The following is an 18759-nucleotide window of genomic DNA, read 5'->3' on the forward strand; positions in this document are numbered from 1 at the left end:
AACTCACAGCGCCGCTCCCCCGTTCACGATCCGGAGCCTCTTACGAGGTCCCTTCCTCGCTTCTGGGGGGGCTTCTGGCACCCGCCGAGTCCCACGGCCACAGGCTCGCTCTGCCTGCGGTTTATCTGGATGGGTCTCCGCTTCGCCGTAGCGGAGGACCCTTTTTCGCGGAGCCCCTCTTCACTGAGTAAAGAGGACCGCCATTGCCGTTTTGCGCCGCCTCCGGAAGCCCTCCTTAGGACTTATAGGGCGAAAGGCAGGGAGACCAACAGTAGGTGGCGATATAAACCAATGACGGGCACAGCCACCCTCTAGACTCATTGTAAGGAAGAAGGTTGGCTGAGGGCAGACTGAAGTTGCAGGGACAGTGTCCTATTTGCCCTAATAGACAAGCCTCCACTGCCTACTGTAATGGAGTTGGCAGCCTCTAATCTTCCTGATGCTGTTGGACTCCAACTCCCAACAGCCCCTAGTCAACTTGGCCACAGGTTTCCCACCCCTGATCTAGCAGATCAGCCTTATCTTGACATCATGTCCTTCTGGACCACTGATCCATTTCATTGGCTCCCTCTGAAACACAGGACAGAAAGGGGTTAAATACACAGTACTGCCATTTTTGATAGGGCCATTTTCTTGCTGTTCATCCATGTGTATAACCAGCTGCACCCCCTCCAAAAAAAGTTCAAGTATTGCGAAAAGAGGGAGAAAAGCACCACTCTTTCACTAGTGAAAGCCCAGAGTTCACCTGACCATCTTAAAGTCATAGATGGAAGGGATTCTGTGCATCTAGTCCATATTTTGGAATTCCATATTTGAATTCAAAATATTTTGAATTCCAATATTTGAGAGCACCCACTCTCCTTGTTTCAGCAGGAAGCTCTGGGCTCCATGGTTTTGAAAGCACATGACATGACAAGTCTGCCAAAGCTGAGCAGATCTGAGTCTGGTCAGTTCTTGGATGGGCGATCACATAGGACTCCTGCACACGCTGTTCTGAGTTCCATCATGGATGAAACTGGTGTTTGGATGGGTAAAAAAGGGTAGTGTTGGAGCCACAATGTTGGGGGTCCTCAAGCAGGACTGTTTCCCTTCGGTTGTTTCCCTTAAGCATCAAGAGGTAAGGTACACAACCCTCAAATCATATCCTACTACCTCTGTTTTTCTTGGGTGCACAGCAAAATCGGCATAGAGGCTTTTGTGGAGCTTCAGATCCTTTCCCAGTGTTTGGTCCCCTCGCAAATGTCAGCCTCTGGAGTGTATTTATTACATTTTATATTACATCTTTCTTCCAAGGAGCCCAACATGGTATGTGTGGTTCTTTACCTTCCCCAGGTTATCCTCACAACAACCTTGTGAGGGACAGTGATTGGCCCTACGTCACTTTGTGAGTTTCATGGCTGAATAGGAATTTGCACCCTGGTCTCCCAAGTCCTAATCACTGCACCACAGTACAGGCCCTGGGCATGCAACTCTCTCTCTCTCTCTCTCTCTCTCTCTCTCTCTCTCTCTCTCTCTCTCTCACACACACACACACACACACACACACACAAACACACACACACACAGCCACCGCCTTTAATTCAGCTCAACTCCTCCTTCAGCATGGGAAATCTTTCTAGATGTTGTCAACTTGATGGGGCACCATGCTGTGAAGATAATAGAAGGCCTTCATTGGGTTGACCATGAAATTGACCCGAATAAGGACCCGAGGGCTGGATGGTTATCTGTGAACCACAAGCAGAACATTGCTCTTGCTGTTAATAGGTATCGCTCCCCCCTCCTCCCCCCACCTTTCTCCAAAGGTGACTCTTTAATGAGTTTTGATGACTGCACACTGAGTTTATGGCATTGCATGGGGAGAGCGGAGAGCTTTCTCCCCCTGTTGATGTATTTAAAGATTTGTAAGGGCCAGGAGGAGGGAAATCGTCTGTTTGGTGGTGTTGATGGGCACCTGCAGTGTGAATTAATGTACGGTTCAAAAACTCAGCAACCCTCCTCCCCTTTCCCAGCTCTGCTAAGGTGATCTGGATAGTGCTTCGTGGGGGTGGGGGTGGGGAGCAACCGTATTTCATATCATGCGTGCAATATAAAAATAATGCAATAGCAGCACCATGCGGGAAGTACGAGGTAACTGGCAGAGAGGGGGTCTACAGTGTAGACTTTAAAATTGGGGTGTACTGTGAGCAGAAACTGTTGTAGGACTGGAGCTGAAAACTGCTGCCTCCAGTTCCCCCACCTCATTAACTGGCTGCGTAATTTGTGTGATTTGTACATATTCTAAGCGGGGCTGCAGAAGGGGCAGTATGGAAAAGATCTCTCCTGCCCACCCCCCAGCCTGGGGGGGAAGACTCATTGAGAAGCCCTTACAGAGTTTGTCCCGTACATCATGGAGCACTTTGCCTCAGGTGCTGAAACGTCTCAGACTGCTCCTGAGTAGTTGACTTAGTAGCTGCCAACTTTTTGAGCTATCGGGTACGCATTTGGTAGTTTGGGAAAATGTGAGTGCCAGCCATAAAATGGAAGCTGCAGGGTGTGTGGCATAGCACACAATGACTGCTACATCTAAAAAAGACAGAACGATGTGGGCATTTCGCCCTATTTCATGCATTATGGATTTGGATATTTACTGATACCTTCTGCAGGCAATTTAAGAGGGACTGGTGGTTGCCCACAGGCGGCCTGCTGGCGACTCCTGACCTAGGTCAGTCTGCTATGCCTCAGACTTTCTTACTGTCCTTAACCACTATGATGTCTGCTACACAGGGCAGGTGATGGAACAAGCAAGGTGGAGACCAAGAGGTCTGCGGTTCTGGAACAGACTGGTAGCTAAGGCCAAGCCAGGTAGTTAGGGTAGACTGAGAAAGTGTGTGTTTTGCCCAAGGTTACCCGGTGAGTTAATTAGAATCCTTCTGACAGCCATTAGCATTATGTGCGCTTCACCTTTACTTGACAAATCACCAGTGACAAAAGCTGTTTGCTGCTGTGGGCGCTCAAGCAATGAGACCTTGTACTTATTTTAAGATTTGCACTTTTGGAGGTAGGGTGGGATAATGTGCAAACAATCTGTGCTTTGGAAGCAATTGGCTGGACAGGGCAAAACCAACTGGTGAGCTTATTTATTTGTTCCATCAATAGGAACATAGGGTGCTGCTTTGAACTGATCATTGGTTCATCTAGTTCAATATTGCCCACACTGACTGGCAGCAACTCTCCAGGGTTCAGGGAGGTGACATTCCCAGTCCTACTTGGAGATGCCAGGGATTGAACCTGGGACCTTCTGAATGCAAAGCAGACACTCTATCCCTTTGTCTCCCGTTGATTCATCTTGTTCAGTATTGTCTCCACTGTGGTCTTTCCCCTAAGCAGAGGTCCAAACTTTTGACTGCTGCTGTGTAGGACCCCTTTTTGCATGCACCAAACGTGTGGGTGTCAGGGGAGGCTGCAGGTCCTGACTTCTCTCCACTTCTAAACCAATGAGGGACTTTGCAACACACCAGTCATGGTTTCTGCAAAGAATTCTGGGGACTGTAGTTTGTTAAGGGTGCTGAGAGTTGTTAGGAGACTCCTATTCCCCTTACAAGGCTACAATTTGTAGAGTTCCCCATGAAGCAGGATTGACTGTTAAACCACTCTGGGAACTTTCTCATGGTAAGAATTGTTCAATAATAGAATGGACTAGGTAAAGGTAAAGGTACCCCTGCCCGTACGGGCCAGTCTTGACAGTCTCTAGGGTTGTGCGCTCATCTCACTCTAGAGGCCGGGAGCCAGAACTGTCCGCAGACACTTCCGGGTCACGTGGCCAGCGTGATGAAGCTGCTCCGGCGAACTGGCACCAGAGCAGCACACGAAACGCCGTTTACCTTCTCGCTAGAAAGCGGTACCTATTTATCTACTTGCACTTAATTGTGCTTTCGAACTGCTAGGTGGGCAGGAGCTGGGACCGAATTTGTGTGTGTGTCTGTGTAAGGGTTTTGGTTTTTGTTTGTTACTCTGCTATGCTTTTTTGTGTTTTTATATTGTAAACCATCCTGAGATCCTTGGATAAAGGTTGGTATAGAAATTTAATAAACACATAAATAATGAAGTACATTGGAAGGCGGTGGACTCTCCTTTGGAGGTTTTCAAACAGAGATTGGGTGACCAACTGTCCAGGATTCTTTAGCTGCTATTCCTGCATTGCAGAGGTTGTACAGGATGGTCCTTTTAGTTCCTTCCAGCTTGGCAATTCTATGATTATATGACAGCCCTTTAGATACTTGAAGATGGCTACCATATCACTCCTCAGTCTTTTCCAAGCTAAACATACCCAACTCTCTCTCAAACGTTCCTCATAAGGCTTGCTTTCCAGACCCTGGATCATCTTGGTCACCCTCCTCCTCTGCACATGTTCTAGCTTGTCAATATCGTTCATAAACAATGGTGCCTAGAACTGGACACAATCCCTTGGGTCGGATCTGTTCAGATTGATTCAGACTATTTGGTTGAAAGAGTTGGACCGCCAATTCTAGGTTCAGAGTCTGGCAGTGTAACATATCATCTATGGGGAGCTTCCCCAACTCCCAGACTATATCTGGCTGCTTTTGGACATCTGAAACCTTATGCTTTGCATTCCACCTCTGGTTCTTTGCCCCCTTTGCAGCACTCTCTGAAATATGCTTACTCAGAAATGGGCTTCCTCCCAAGGAAGTGTGTCTTTCTGTAGGAGGCTCCAAACAGCAGGCATTGTGAGAAGATTCAAAGGGTTTTCACTCTGCCTGGCCATCTCCTCATAGCAAGACTTCTCACTTCTCTCTGGCTTCAAATATATCACCTTCGAAACATTCCTAATCACTGCCAATCAGAAGCCAAACATCACATAACAGACATGATTTCAGTAAGTGTAAATGCACTACGTTCTAGGGTTCATTTCCTTGCACCTCTGGCCAAGTTGTGCCTTGGGTTTCTGGCTCGCTTGCCGCACCCATCACTCTGCTAGTGAAGTTTCTAGATCTGTGTGCAAATGGGCCCCTCAGAATTTTACACCCTATTTGCAGGCACAGGTGGACTGTGTTTACATGTGTTCTGCCAAATTTATCCAGTGGGAGAAGAAATTCACCCATAGTTCCTTAGGGTGGGACTTGCAGGAACAGGAACACAGTTTGTACTTTACCGAAGAGAAGTCTTTGCTGCTGCCGTCTCCAGTAAGAGCAATATCAGTCACTGTGTGACAGTCTGGCCAGCATTCTGCACTTTCAACAGTGGCCTGGTCCTAGCGCCATTCTGGGGCATTGTGGGTGGGTGGTGAAAATGGGGGCTGCCATGCCAAAAAAGGAGAATATTTGCAGAAAATTCTGCAAGCGTTCCTTTCTGGGAAGAAAAAGAAAAACCTCAATATATCCCCCCTCCAAACACACACAAACAAACACACACACACACACACACACACACACACACACCACCAACTAAAAAATTTCAGCTTAACTCTAGAAATTTCAGTTAAATTCCCTGTTAATTGGCACACATTCATTCTACTAATTATATCAGAGTCCAAGCTCAAAACTCTCTAGAATCCCTCCTTTTCCTCCCCCTAGATGTTTTCATCATCCATAGATTTATGGAATGCTGCGTTGTTCCCCATAGGCATCCATCAGGCACATTATTACTGTTGCTCTGTCCTTTTAATTGCTTTTTTCAGAGAACTCCCTTCAGCCCAATTATACTCGGGGTGTTTTTGTTTATTAACCAAAACGCATCTGCAAATTGATGCCGTTACCACTAGTTAAACAGGCTGTAAATCAACTGACTATCTCTACTGAGGGGGTGCCAAAAGATCATTGCAGCTTAGCTTCACCGCTCAGCCTATGGGTTGTATTCAGAGTTCGGGGTTTGTCATGATAGGCCAATCATATGGATATTTGATAGGTCCAGCAGCCAATAACTACTCTGGGCTTAATGAAGTTACTTGGGGGTGGGGCTTCTTTAGAAGGGAATTTGTCTGACTTCTCAGCGTTCCCTGGGAAAGAGGGATTGGTTGTTAAAGCGCTCTGGGAACTGTAGCTCAGTGAGAATCTCCTGACAATTCTCAGCACCCTTAAACTATAGTTCCCAGGATTCTTTGGAGGAAGCCACAACTGTTTTAAAGTGGTATGATACTGCTTTAAATTTATAGTGCAGATATGGCTATGCTTACCTTCAACAAAATGGCGGTCCCATGTGCCTTATGATCAAACCCTGGGACCCTCTATTACAATAATTTTTCTACCATTGCATAAAATACTTTCTTTTATACAAAACCACCCATCTTGCCCAAACATGTAATATAAATACCAAGTAAGATGGATTTTTAAATATATATGATAAATGTTTCTATATTAAAAAGAGATCACCAAGAATGATGACCCTAAATACCAGCTTCACATTATCAAAGTCAACTTAAGCAAATGTTTCTGGCTCCCATTTCAGAGAATAAATCTCTTCACCATTTCATATGACTCACATGGTTATAACAGCCAAGGGAGCTACAATCAAAAGATTGGCATTAACTCTGATGAACATCCACTCTTCATCTCCAGAGTAGAAAGGAAATTAAAGACAAAAAGAATTCTTTACAACTGAGCATGGGAAAAGTGGGTTTATCACAAGAAGGAAGCCAAGAAGTTTCCTTCAATTTTGGCAATGGGGAAAGACTTGCTTTCGTCATGGGCTGGGCCAACTCTCACACCCCAGAGGGCTTCCGTGGGAGCTGTTGCCTGGCAACTGGCCACTTATAGAAAGGGAAAGTGTGCCTCCATTATGGTCTGAGCAATGTTTAGCTGCTCAGCCCCTCATGCTTGGAAGAGTCACCATCTCATTCACAGAACACTTTAGAATTCTACTGGGCTATGGGGTTGAACTTAACCTCATCATTGTGATTTTACAGTGGTACCTTGGGTTACATAAGCTTCAGGTTGCAGACGCTTCAGGATACAGACTCCGCTAACCCAGAAATAGTACCTCGGGTTAAGAACTTTGCTTCAGGATGAGAACAGAAATCATACTTTGGTGGTGCGGAAGCACCAGGAGGCTCCATTAGCTAAAGTGGTGCCTCAGGTTAAGTACAGTTTCAGGTTAAGAACAGACCTCCAGAACGAATTACGGTAAGTACTTAACCCAAGGTACCACTGTATTTTGTATCAAACGTTTTTTCATCACTTTACGGCCTCCTGACTGCCCAAGTTTACTGGTCTAACTAATTAACTTTTGGCAAGTTGCAACGGCAACTTCCTCTGTTCAAGCCCCAGATCCCCTAAAGAAGCCTTCTTGATTTACCTCACTTCCTGATCTAAGCAAGACACTTGTGGCACAGCATCTCATTGGGACTGAAACTTAATCCAACCCCCAGTTTGAAGGGAAGTATTGCTTAAAGAAGCTGGCATTTGGCCCACTGCTCCTTGCTGGTAATCCACATGGAAGATCTCAGCCTGATATCTGCTGCACGCATACTGAGAATATAGGAGCAGCTGAGCCATGGCTCCTGAACGGTTCCTTCACACATTTCCCAGTTGCTGCAGTTTGCAGCACGCTGTCAACTTTTCCAAGGGGGATGGGGAGGGGAAAGTCAGCTCCTAGAGAAGAAACTTTCCTCCTGCAGTCTCCGAATCAGCAAGTCACACAGAACCAGAAAATGGAAACAAAGAGGCTTTCCTTGAAATAAGAAAGTAAGCACTTTGGAAAGAGCTGGGGCAGCAGAACGCTGCGGAGCCGAAGTATCGCTTCACTGAAGCCATTTTTTTTTGCCAGGCTTTCTTGTGGTTCTGTTTGCTTACTGCTTATGAAAAGCAATTTATAATTGTCATGGACTCATTGATTTAGGAACACCTGTGGTTTGAGGGCACATCACGGCTGCGGAACTCGACGGAACTAATTTAACATAAAACACACACCATCTTGTAGCTGCTGGGCTGGGAGCCTCCAGCACAGCAACCAACACAGAGTCTGATTCTTCACTTGAGCTGGGCACATCTTGACATGTAGATTCTATGAAGCCAAGTGCTAACTGTGCTCTACCTGCTCCCATGCAGAGAGGAGGTGCGGATGAATCAGTCGATTTCTGGCCTGTGTCCCTTTCACACGTATTTAGGAAAGGGGGAGGAATTTGGCCTGGTAATCTGCAGTCCCTGAAACAACGTGTGAACCAAAACACAGCTATCCTTCAAAATGTGAAGGTCACCAAATGTTGTGACGCAGTTTTCCAGTGAAAAAATGTGCATGTTAGGGGAAAGAGTGTATAAAAAGGCAAATATTAATGAAAATGGTGTATAACAATGCATGATATTCTTCGCTATATATATATATATTAGACACGCACACAAATGCTGGTGATTTTTATGCGGGCTTTCAAAATTAAAAAATCTCAAAGTTGATGACTGGAAGCGCAGCAAACTGATGATTAGGAGAATGAGAAACTGAAATGTCTATCCTGAAATCATCTGCAGTTTATTACAAAGATGGCTGTATGGAAATATGCATTTTAAAACTTATTTATCTCTTCCATTCCTAAATGCGTATTTTCTAATAAAAAATGTTTCTAAGTATGCATTTTAAAAGCACAACTAGGTAACTATTTTAAGCCAAGCACCGTGCTGGGACATGCAGGAAGCATGCACACTGGTAGCTACCCAAATCCCAATTCATTTACTAGTCTTGGGAGTCATGGATTATATTCAAATTGCATGCAAATTTTGTAGAGATTGTTTATCTCAAGCATTTTTGCCTCCAGGATTGGTGTAGGACTTGCAAGTCCTGGAACCAAATGCATAGCCTTTTCCCTCCAGGATTGAGGGAACTTTGAAATGAGTCTTTTTCACAGCAGGCTTGGGTTTTAAACAGGAACACTGCAAGACTGCTGATCAAACACTTCAACAGTCAGAATCTACTAGGGACAATTCTAATTCTCTGATATTTGTCGCTGATAAATAAATATGCAGTTAGGAGGGAAAAGGAGTTGCATGTGCCTCCCCCTCTTGTTGTCAAACCACCCCCTACCCTGACAGTCCCAAATCACTCAGGGTAATCTGAAACTGCTGCAACCTGCTCTGGTCAAATCCTACGCCAACCCCAATGGGCTCAGTTCAGGATCCAGCCAGAACTAGTGCATAATCCTTTGCTTGTGTGTGTTCATGGGCTGAAGAACTTCTGGCCTATAGGTCTCATGTGAACCCCCCCCCCAGCCTAATTTTATGCAGATAAGTGGAAGGCTTAAAGAAACGAAAGGGCTTTTCTGGGAGGTGGGAAGCTGAAATGGATAGTACAATGGAAGGAGGGTGGAACTTCTTTGTAAGCAGAGAAGCTAAGCAGTGTCAAAAATAGAAATTGAAAGCGGGATGGAGGAGTGTCAGAAAGTGTGTGTGTGTGTGTGAGAGAGAGAGAGAGAGAGAGAGACAGACAGACAGACAGACAGACAGACAAATGGTGGCAGGCTGTCCACATTTTGGCTTTAGCTCTGCTCACTGCCAGCATGCAGCCCTGACAGATCACAGCAGAGGGAATGAGACCTTCAGGGGACAAAAGTTTCCCCAACCTTGGCACAATTTCACCCATTGAGTTTTATAGCAGGCAGGGATTGAGGCCCACATGTCCCAGTTCTAAGGCCAACACACCAGCCACTGCCCCACACTGGTACCCCCTCCTCCTGCCCTGGGTGCAGTGCCATGGGCAAGTCAGGAGATACAGGCTCTTTCAGCCTTGCCCCTGCTAGAGAGTTTTAAAATAGGGATGCAAACGCCCACATGGGAAGGAGCCATCTGTCAGCGGTCCCAATGGTAGAGAGCAGGAATGCGACAAACCACACTATCAAGAAGTGGAAAGATGTGGGATTTTTTGGGTAGATGCGGGATGATCATGTGCATCACGGGGCTGGAGCAATTGGACCACTCAAGCATTCAAGTTCACACTTCAGCAGGCCAAGGGGATTTCAAGCTAAGCAAGGGAGTGCTTATTTTTATGGAGCAAAACACTGCCAAGGACGGTGGTGAGTCAGAGGATGAGTTCAGAAGGCAGCTGATAGCAAATAGATGATTTAATACAGGGCTGGCGAGCCTCACTCCCAGGGCCAACTGTGGCCCTCCAGGCCTCCCTGTTTGGTTCTCAAGACTTTGCCCAGGCCACACCCCTTACTAGAGCTGCTTTTCACTCTCCCTAAGTGCTTTCTGTACTACCAAGACACTCATGCCCAGAGGTGGGCATATGAGGTGGGACCTCAGGCAGAAGATATAGAAGCATGATTAGTCGCACCAACAGGGTAAAGAACAGCTTCTATCTGTGGGCTGTTAGGCTGCTGAATGAAAAGATAACAACAGGGCAACTGACTTTCGGGTTTGTTGTGTGTGTGTGTGTGTGTGTGTGTGTGTGTCAGTAAACGAGGGGAATTAAGACTAAGAGAGCTGAGTTGGGGGTGCTTGTGTAATCTCACTATATACAAGTTGTACAAGTGACAATAAAGTATTTCAATTTTCCCATGCTGAACCTTGTATTTACTCCCTCTCTCCATCCTCCTCCTCCTCATTCAGGGGGCTGGCAGGGGAAGGATAGTTCTCTTTCCCCAGCTGTTTGGATGGTCCACTTGCAGAAGGTTTTGGCTGCTGTGCCACAGGGCTGCAGGCTGACCACCTTTTTCATATGTGGTTCTCTCCCCCTCCTCTCGTCTCCTTGTATCATCACAACAACCCTGTGAAGTAGGCAGTGCACAGGCCGGCTCCCTGCCTGACATCATTGGTCCTCCCTGCTGCCTCGAGGATGCTGAGTTTGTGGGTACAGCTGGCTCCTTCTGTTAGACGATGAGAAAGTGTGACATTTTGGGAGCACTTCCAGAGAACAGCTTTCTCAAAATAGCAATCCAAAAGGCCCCCATTTCCACTTGAAAGCCATATGCTTTTTTTCCATGAAGGAGCTTTGCTTCAATCCCCCTCATCCTTAACCCTGCATGGCGCTTTAGGAAATCAGATGAATGCAAATTCCCCATCCGGCAAGTCCCATTCAGATCTGGCTCTATTAGCTCATATTCCATCCTGCAGACTTGTCAGGTCTGTCTGAGGCAACATGACAACCCTCTGGAGTTCACATCCTTTGGATGGAAGGGGATAAACTGCAGTTAAAACCCTGCCAGCCATTTTTCATTCACAAACTGATGGTGCAAATTCATTTCTCTTAAGAAGTAACACTGATTCAACCGATGCAGCAATGAACTGCAGATATAGCAAAATCTTTCAGTATAGGTGGGCAACCGACAGCCACCCAGGCCCTCATCCCAATTTCAGGTGAATGGCAAGGAGAAGTTAAATGGGAAAAGGAGGAGAGAAAAGGGGTGCAAGAAAAAATGGTTTGTGTGAGTATAGAGGTACTACTCACCTTTGGTTCTGGCACATCACTGGCTTGAACTATTGCTTTTTTTCTCCCAGCATGCCTTGGGACAACTTGCCAGCATCTAATCTAATTAGGCAGCAGTCCTAACACTGCATATCTGGGAGAAAGCCCAGTTGAACTCAATAGGACTGACTTTTGAGTGGACAAAGTTAAGATGGCTTTGCTTGTTTTGCAGAGCTTCCTGGATTATTATCTGAAGACTGTAACAGACTACAGATTGAGCAACTTCTTCCCTCTCATCCTTGTGCTTGTTTTCTGACATCAAAGCCCAAGGAAAAGTTCTGTGAAATGCTAAAGCTTGCTCAGTGTTCTTGATTATTCATTGTCTTGAACAAATGTGCTGAATATTCAGTTTGCTGCCTTGAATGCATGCATACATAGCTTCACTTTGCCTGTTTAGCTTTTTTAAAAATTCTGTTTTATTGGGATTCATATGCCACAAAATCTTCAAAATCTCTAAGGGGTTTACATAACATAAAATTACCAATATAATCAGATTTTAAAAAACAAGTTAGCCCTTTTTGGAATGAAAGCAGCAGTTTTATTTAAAATGCATTATAATGCACATACTAAAATACACATCAAATGTACATTTGTGGTTCTGAAACATAGTTTTTCAGTAGGCACTGAGAATTTTGGTGAAGGTACCTGCCTAGTATCAAGAGGTAGAAAGTTCCAAAATGTAGGTGCTAGCTACACCCTTTCTGGTGTAAACTGTCATTGGTAACCTAAATCGACTCCTCCCAATCTAAATTGAAATGTTAGTCTTGCAGAAGATGCAGTTTCTCCTGGGGGTGGGGTGGGAGGTGTCGTCTTTGTAGTCAAAGTACTTTCCAAAGTATATCTGTGCAAACTGCCCCCCCCCGGTGCAATCCCTAAGTGACCTACAGAAACTTTTGTTGCTTGTTTAGTCGTTTAGTTGTGTCCGACTCTTCGTGACCCCATGGACCAGAGCATGCCAGGCACTCCTGTCTTCCACTGCCTCCCGCAGTTTGGTCAGACTCATGTTTGTAGCTTCGAGAACACTGTCCAACCATCTCATCCTCTGTCGTCCCCTTCTCCCTGTGCCCTCCATCTTTCCCAACATCAGGGTCTTTTCCAGGGAGTCTTCTCTTCTCATGAGGTGGCCAAAGTATTGGAGCCTCAGCTTCACGATCTGTCCTTCCAGTGAGCACTCAGGGCTAATTTCCTTAAGAATGGATAGGTTTGATCTTCTTGCAGTCCATGGGACCCTCAAGAGTCTGCTCCAGTACCATAATTCAAAAGCATCAATTCTTCGGCGATCAGCCTTCTGAAACTAGAGCTGATGAATAAATTGGGCCCAAGCACCTGCTTTTTCCTAAAACCTGACCCCTGTTGATTTGAAATTCCTTCCCCATCCCTTTCATCCCTCCATCCTGAAATTCCATGTGGTTGTTCTACCTACTACCCAAAATAAGCAGGCATGCTTTCAGTTGTGTTGCATTTAATAGAGACCATTAGGCTGTTCTGTTCAAATCAAGGCATGCTAGCAACCATAGAAAGTGTTGCAGTTAAGGACTTATAACTCTGCTTCCTGGCAAAAGCTGACTGACCAGTGCGGACGTTAACTGATAAATGCTTACCCATTACACAACCAAAAACAGGGAATGGAGAAGAAAGAGCAGGGCATTTAAATGAGCCTTTTATCTTTGCTCTGTTTGTAAAGCAGGCATAGGGAACCTTTTGCAGCTCCAAGACCATATTCTCTTGGGAGCAACTTTCTGCAGGATGCCTCTGTCTGGGCAAGCAACAGGAAGCACCATAGTTTAAGGACACAGTCCAGCCATGTAAAATCACTAGAGGAAGGTGCACTGTAAAGACTCCTCAAAGGATTCCCAAACTGGAAACTGGTCCTGTTTGGTTTGGCTTTTCCCCCCTCTTGCTGCAGAAACTGTGGCAGGTGGACCAAGAAAGAGCTCGGCAAGGATTTCCTTCAGACAAGTTCCTTAGCAATACAGATAAGTTGATTTCAATGCACAGCAGCTGTTGCTGACACAAGCTTTGAAGTTTGTTCCTAGCATGAAATCTAATGATGAATGAAACTGGAGATCTGGAACAGCCAGTACATTATTTGGAGGTGGTAGACGCAGATGGCAAGATAGAGGAATGCGGCAGGCATATGGTTAGGAGAACAGACCAAGAAAGTGAAACTGAAGGGAAGGAAATAAACAGGCAACCACTGACTGGTTTAGGCTGGATTTGTAGGGTTCTGGCTGCAGAGAAATTGTTTGCGAGCCAGAAGAGGGACTTAGCAGATCATGGTGGGTAGTGGATTGGGGGAGAAAATTGTTCCGTTTGCCTTTTAGTGGACACTTCCCAAATTTGCACTCCCCAAACCAATGTGAACTGATATGTAACTGTACTTCAAAATTCTCACTTCTCTGAATTTTGCAATGCAGTTCTAAAAAAACCCATACAAAACTGCATGTCTTAGGGGAAAGTATACTAAAAAATGTGTATGGTAGTGAACGCAACATACAAAAAAGACATCATATTAGTGAAATTACTTGCCAAAGTTTCTTCGTTTAGAGAAATGTATGCAAAAATGAGTACACATGTCTGGGTTTATACATACATGCATACATGAAAACTGATGCAGAAATGGGATGAATTGAATGTAATATTTGCTATTTGAAAAACTGAGATAAACCAAAACTGAGATTTGTCAATCTCTAGTGGTAGATTTCAGTCCTAATGCCAAGACCTGTAGCCCAAGGCAGGATTTCAGCTCAGTCCTACTTGGAGGTGCTGGGGATTGAAGCTGATGCTTTGCAACTGAGCAGGGCTCTCCTTGTATTCTTGTGTTCCATTTCTGGTGTGATGTCGTTCTGAGTTTCTCCATTTCCATCAAACTTCATTGGCCGCTGTTCACAACCGAAGCACTGTGTGGTGCAGCGATGCCTTATAACACTTTTCATTCTACAGCACATAACTGTGGGAAAGAGGAGTGCTTTGCACTTGTTTCACTGGGGGTGTCAGGAGCAGGTGAGCAATAACTCACACAGTGCCAGTGAAAGAAACAAAACAGCTCAGGAGGGCAGGCCTAGTGAGCCCAGCAATTCTTCCTGGTATAGCTTGTTCCTGTGAGGCAGTTGCCAGGACCAAAGATCTCCGCCTTCCCACAGCTCCCTAAGCTGTCTCCTCACCTGGTTCCTTCCCAAGTAATTTGAGTCTCCATCATCTTGCCTGTTTTTGCTCTGCCCTCTGCATACCTCTTTGAGTTCTGAGAGGCCAAGAGGGAGGGAAGCTGCCAGTCACAGCCTGCCTCATCTCTGCCTCTCCTCTCCTTCCTCCGCCTCTGCCTCTGATTCTGAACTGCTCTCTGCCATAGCCTTTTCCTGCTCACTAAACCCTGTTCCCTCTTCAGTAATAATAAAAAGACACAGGAAAAAGTAAAATATACAGAAAGGTACAAAATCCATAAAACAGGTCCAGTAAATAATGAGCCACCCAACAGATCCATCACAAAGCAAACAAAGCTAAGCTGCAAGGAGGAAAACAATTAGAATTTTCAATATTAGCAAGAACATGGATAAAGAAAACAGGACATTCGACTGAGAGAACAACAAAATTGTCTTGGCAACATTTCCCAACTTATCTTTTCCCTGGGGCAGTCCATTTATTCCTCCCCTCGGTCTTCCACACTAGGGAGGCTCCATTGTCTGTCCAGGGACTCTCAGTAGGCAGCTTTTGCACCCTTCGCTCTGCCCCTGCAACTCACCCAGGCTCTCACCCTGCATGGTATGATGAATTGTTGCTCATCCACAGCAAGAACTGCTCACTTCTTTTCCATGCTAGTAACAGAACAAAAATCAAACACAGGAGAAAAAGAAGGTGCTAGTGGGCCTTGCTTCTTACCATGTTTTGGCCTGATGGCAGAACTCACAGGAGAAGCAGCAAGGCTGGATGAAAGTTACTGGACCACAGAAAGTGCTGAGTGATCAATTTGCTCCAACAATGGTTGGGAGGAGACTGAGATCTTTGATGCCTCTGTCTCACCACAACCTCCTCCAGGCTCCACCCCTGTGAGAGAACTTTAGAGTTCTCTGAAGAGCCAACCCTCAGCCTTAAGAAGGACCACACCTCCTTAATTCCAGAGCCTCCCTCTTGCTGCTCTCTTGGACTGGTGATGTGTAGTAGGAGGCATCTGGTTCCTCAGGCTCAGTGGAAGGTGTCTGTGAGGGTTCAGGCTTTGGCCCTATAGGCTCCAGTGGTCTGGGAGGCCCCTCCAGGAGTCCTTGTCCAACCGCCTCAGGCAGAGTGGTCTCCTTATCTTCTGCAGTCAGCTCTGAGCCCTGACCCAGATCCAGCTCCTCATTCGGTGCCCCAGCAGCCTCCAACTCTGTCCAGATCCCTGCTGGATACAGGGTTCATGACACTTCTTCACAATTCTAACAAGACTCAAGAAACATTCACACTATACATTTAAATCACTATACTACTTTAAACTACCACTGTAGTTTTTTTAAGCTTAGGAGACACCCCCCCCCTTCTCCTCATAGAGCTACAATTCTGTGTTGAACATCCTTAGATCCCTCCAGAGAAGAGATGCATTTCCGAGGGCTCCCAAGGGGAGAAGGAATGACCATTGAACCATTTTGAAGTCTGTAATATAAGGAGACCTTAATAAGTGCAGTACAAATGAGCATTAATATAGAGGGGTTTCCTACACATTTTTGCCTGGGTGTCCATTCACTATGGCTGGCATCTCTCCCCTTGTAGACCATGGAACATAAAGTAATCCAATAAGAGCTAATGAAATATTTACTGGCTTTTAAGAAGTAATTAGGACCATGCATTGTAGAGCTTAAGTGCGGGAGGTAATGTAAGTAAAACGAAAACCTGGAAATGAATTTTTCATTTCTGTGAACTCATCTGGATAATCGATTCCCCCTTTGGACAATCAGGTGTAAAAGCAGCAGATTAGATTAATCAGCAGAACTCATCTCTTGTGACTTCGTTGGTTCTTTGGGGTTTAGGGTTGCCAACTTTCCAACTGGCCCCGGTGGCTGCGCCTTTCTAAGCTGCTGAATGTGCTTCTGTGCTTTAGGACAAGGGTCATCATTCGGCCACAGAAAAAAAAAATCTCCATCTGATTTACCTGCAGAAAGCTGCCATGAAAGGTGCAACAGCAGGGCAGGTTAGTCACCTTAGCTTGGGATGGATGTCCAAGGATACAAAGGCTGACTTTTTTTAAAGCCATATTTTAGAACCAGTAACATTATACCTTTGCTGAGGACATCTCAGCACCCCAGACACCGCATTGCTGCTGTGTATATAACATTGGCATTGACTTGAGGAAACTCCACTCATAGCTCAGTGGTGGAGCATCTGCTTTGCAGGCAGAAGGTCCCAAGTTCAACGCCCAACATCTCCAAGAACAGCTGGAAGAGACCTCTCCTTTGAAACACTGGAGAGTGGCTGCCAGTCAGTGAAGACCTTACTGAGCTGGATGGACCAATGGTCTGACTCGGGAAAAGCATGTCTTTTGCAGGCTATATCTACAGTGCAGATGTCCTGGTTTTCCAGTGCAATCTTACTCATGCCCATTGAAAATAAAGTCTCATTCACTTCAATAGATCTATACTCCCAGGTATCAACGTAGGTTGAAAGTCACCCCTTCACCACGGGCAACACTGGGAATCAGTTACTTCTCTGTATTGGTGGATCAAAGAATTCTTACTACAAAAGCAATACATTTTTTTAGGCGGTGGGGGCACTGTAGCACTTGCAGAGATGTAGTTAGGCAATTGCTGACTTTGACTTAAAGATCTTATAGTCTCTCCCCTATATCTTTAGATGCTGGGGTCTCATGCTTATTCTTCTAAGGGGGGTGGGGATTCTGCTAAGACAGGACCAGTGAAATTCCAGCTTACAAAGGGCCAATGTAAGCCTGTAACAACAGAACAAGCTAGCCCCCCCCCTCTCTCTCTGTGTGTGTGTGTCTGCAAATGCCATCATAGTGTGTACCACTGCTATGCTATGTCCTATCACTGGTGAAAGACCAATGTGCTACTCAAAGTACTAGATATTATGATCTACCAAGAGACAGTGCAAGACAGTGGTTAGTTAGACTGGGGAGGTCTCCTTGTTCAGATGCTGAAGTCTTCTGAGGCCACATTCACACCAGACAATTAAAGCACTATGATGCCACTTTAAACAGCCATGGCTTCCCCAAAAGAATTAAGGGAGCTGCAGTTTGTAGAGCCTCAGGTACAACTCCCATCAACACAGTTGTGTGTTAGGGGTGTAATACAAGACAATTGCAAGCCACCAGGTTGGGAGAGGCTGGCTTCTCTCCTCAGTGCCATTATCACCAACTGCTACTACTACCCCTTGATAATTGCTAGCTGTAGATGCTGGCAAGCCGTTTCCCAGAGAAAGATCTTATGAATGGGCTTTCCAAAGGAGAATAATAGACAAGGTATCTCACAAGACCGGGACTCATGGACATCCAATAAAGCTGAATGTTGGCAGATTCGGGATCTCCAGGTTTTTCATGGGGAGACTTCAGAAACCTCTCTCCTTCAGTCATGAATTAGTTCCTTTAAAAAAGAGAGCAGTGCAGTCTTGGGCTTTTCAAATGAACCAAGGATGCCAGATTCACCCTGAGAAACCTCCTCCCCAATGAGCCTGTCTGCCTCTGGTGGGTAATGGGGAAGGAAACAGTGAACATTTCCCTAGCTCCACAGGCAGCCAGACAATTCACTAAATCCCACAGCAATTGGGTGTACAAAAAAATCCCAATGCTTGAGTTCTGGCATAGTTAGGTGATCAAGCGCTGTGGGTTAAACCACAGAGCCTAGGACTTGCTGATCAGAAGGTTGGTGGTTCGAATCCCCGCAACGGGGTAAGCTCCCATCTCTCGGTCCCAGCTCCTGCCAACCTAGCAGTTCGAAAGCACGTCAAAGTGCAAGTAGATAAATAGGTACCGCTCCAGCGGGAAGGTAAACGGCGTTTCCGTGCGCTGCTCTGGTTCGCCAGAAGCGGCTTAGTCATGCTGGCCACATGACGCAGAAGCTGTACGCCGGCTCTCACGGCCAATAAAGCAAGGTGAGCACTGCAACCCCAGAGTCAGCCACGACTGGACCTAATGGTCAGGCGTCCCTTTCCCTTTAATGGGCTCTAAACTGCCTGATTTAATAAGACTTTTTTTTATTACAAAAACAAACAGAACCCTATTTTGATAGAACCAGAAATGTATAAACACTGAAACTGAGGATTTAGTCAAAGTAATCATTGTTGGGGGAAATGATCAATATCTGAAAGGTTATTGCATGTGTGTTTGGGAGAGAGATATTAAAGTTTGTGCCCTGCCTTGTGCAGATACCGCTGCCGAAGGAATCACTCTAGCCAGCA

General features: G+C 45.7%; 1 long non-coding RNA gene across 1 annotated transcript; it reads right to left on the minus strand.

The window, feature by feature from the left end:
* Window positions 1-270: 270 nt before the first annotated feature.
* Window positions 271-3664, minus strand: LOC309356230. Its single transcript, XR_014162692.1, has 3 exons — window positions 2634-3664; window positions 1553-1724; window positions 271-1473 (listed from the first exon to the last, which is right to left on the minus strand). It is a non-coding gene; the product is annotated as an uncharacterized lncRNA (long non-coding RNA).
* Window positions 3665-18759: the final 15095 nt, after the last annotated feature.

Source organism: Podarcis melisellensis, assembly GCF_964234715.1.
Source record: "Podarcis melisellensis genome assembly, chromosome: 14".
Taxonomy (NCBI): domain Eukaryota; kingdom Metazoa; phylum Chordata; class Lepidosauria; order Squamata; family Lacertidae; genus Podarcis; species Podarcis melisellensis.